We start from the raw sequence: 2,719 nt of genomic DNA, 5'->3' as shown, positions 1-2,719 counted from the left end.
GGCCGCAACAGTGAGGGGCCCGCGTACCGCAAAAAAAAAAAAAAAAAAAAAAAAAAAAAAAAGTATATATATATATAAATTGTATGATTCACAGAATTTTAATGAAATGTGAATCCATTGTGCAGCAAGGCCAGTCAGTAAGCCACACATTTAAATCTGATAAATGTCTTTTTTTTTCATTTCTCTCAGGGCCTCTCTGTGACTGTATATATAATCCTATTTGGAAATAACATCAAGAGTCTAAATTTGAGACCCATTCTGAAAGTGAGGCCCAGCCTAGCTGCCCTCCTGGCCAGCTGCCCTACACCCCACCCCATGATGGGCCAGCAAGGAAGCCACTGGGGATCTGAGGATCTGGCTAGAGTAATTCCTTCTCCTGAGAATTATTATATTATTATTATTATTATTATTTGGCCACGCCACGAGGCTTGTGGGATCTTAGTTCCCTGACCAGGGAGCGAACCCGTGCCCCCTACACTGGGAGCATGGAATCCTAACCACTGGACCGCCAGGGAATTCCCTCCTGAGAATTATTTTTGCTTCATGGGTGGACAGAGATGTTTCCAGATGTCTAATCCTCAGTCTTCTGATCTTTTCTCTCTACACAGATTCAGCCATTACATCTATGTGGTTGCCTCCAAAGCCCCCAGCCCCGCCTGACCTTTCTGGTGACTCTAGACCCACACATCCACCTGCCTGAGGGAAAGCTCCACGTTGCTGTCAGACCAATGCTGGCCCCAAAGTTCGACGCCCCAAACTGACCGCATCGTTCTCCCAGGCTTGAAACCTAGGATCTATTTTCCACTCCTGCCTCTCCCTTGGCACAGTTAATCCCCACAGCGGATTCACCCGCTGCTGCTAATGGCTTTCACACTCATCACATTATAAATGGCTGTGAGGTGCAGTAGGTATGTGACCTGTCACACTGACCAGGCAGAATGGGTCCCCACCTGGAATAGGCTGGCGTCGGTATAGAAGTCCGTTACAAACATCAAAAGTGGTGTGTGGTGCTTCCCTGGTGGTGCAGTGGTTAAGAATCCGCCTGCCAATGCAGGGGACACGGGTTCGATCCCTGGTCCGGGAAGATCCCACGTGCCGCGGAGCAACTAAGCCCGTGCGCCACAACTACTGAGCCTGCGCTCTAGAGCCCGCAAGCCACAACTGCTGGAGCCCGCGCGCCTAGAACCCGTGCTCTGCACCAAGAGAAGCCACCGCAGTGAGAAGCTCGTGCACTGCAACGAAGAGTAGCCCCCGCTCGCAGCAGCTAGAGAAAGACCGCGCGCAGCAACGAACACCCAACGCAGCCAAAAATAAATAATAAATAAATAAAAGTGGTGTGTGACGGGGCGGGGGACAAGGGGGTGAGTGCAGGGGAGATGGGAGGAGGCAGAGATGTGGTCAAGGTCTATGTCAGATCACCAGGGTAAGAGGGGTCAACAAGCAGGGCAAGCATAAGGATTGACGTCATGAGCCAAGAGCAGACCTGGGAGCTGAGTTGACGGGGCTCATAGGACAGAGCATGGGAGCTCTCACTGGCTTATAGGGATGGAGTTTGCTTTGGGGGGTCAGGGGTGGATTCCCTTTGGAGAGGCCCAGACCTGCATTTTCTCAGCTGTGTTGTGGCCCTGGGCTCGTGGGACCATGTACACCTATCAATTCCCTCCTTTCCATCCTCCTGACCACACCCCAGCTCAGAGGGATTCTTTACTTGCCTGAAAGTTGGGAACGATCTGATCTCTCTTCCTGGCATCAGACCATCATGCATTGCAGCCTCTGGAGAAAGGGGCAACCAACATCCACTGCACACCTGCTGAGGCAGGTATTTTATCACATATCACATTTATACATTTATCAAAGCATTTTATCACATTCATCCTAGCAGCAAGGCATGATGGTGACATCGGACATTTGTTCCGTACCTCTGGTTTGTGTTTTATTTTCACAAACACTAACTCATTTGACCCTGTGGTAACCCAGTGAAGTGGTCAGAGCCCCATTTGGTGGATGAGAAAACTGGAGCCAAAGGGATTAAATTGACGACCCAAAGGCACCCAGGTCCTTGTTACTCAAAGTATAGTCCATCAGTATCACCTGGGGGCTTGTTAGAAACACAGGATCTTGGGCCCACCCAGGCCACCAAAGCAGAATCAGCATTTTAACAGGAACCACCCCTCGCCCGACCCGCCAGGGATTCGCTGGCCTGAGCGGTTGTAGGAGGAGAAACCAGCCTTACGTGGCTAAGTCAACTCCAATCAACAATGTTTGACACAAATACCCGAAGGTTACATGCAACTCTCTGGGTCAGGCTTGGCCACCGGCTGGGAGTGAAATTGACCAAGTGTGGGATTGGATGGTGGGAGAAGAGGTGAAGAGGGAAGTCAAGCTGAGGCGTGTTTGTGGAGGTTCTGCTGGGGGCCCGTGGCTATGGTCCCAGGCACACGTGGCGAGGAGGCCCCGGAGCTGAGTGCAGCTGGGGAGCGAGACACAGGAGCCCATCAGAGAAGACTGCAACCCAGCACACAGGGGTGAGCTAAGTGGTGTGGCCGGACAGTTAGTGCTGGAGAAAGTGCTGGTCCATCGGGAGTGGAGGGTCTTCCTGACCAGGGGTAGAAGGAAGGCAGGAAGAGGCAAGTAGGCCTGGAGTGGGTGGGCCCTTCAGACCAGGTGAGGGAGTGCAAGTTCGGTCTGGTGGGCAGTGTCTTTGGAGGGTCTTCGCCTG

Source organism: Physeter macrocephalus, chromosome 12 (assembly GCF_002837175.3).
Source record: "Physeter macrocephalus isolate SW-GA chromosome 12, ASM283717v5, whole genome shotgun sequence".
NCBI lineage: Eukaryota > Metazoa > Chordata > Mammalia > Artiodactyla > Physeteridae > Physeter > Physeter macrocephalus.
Note: the sequence above shows the minus strand (reverse complement) of the source record.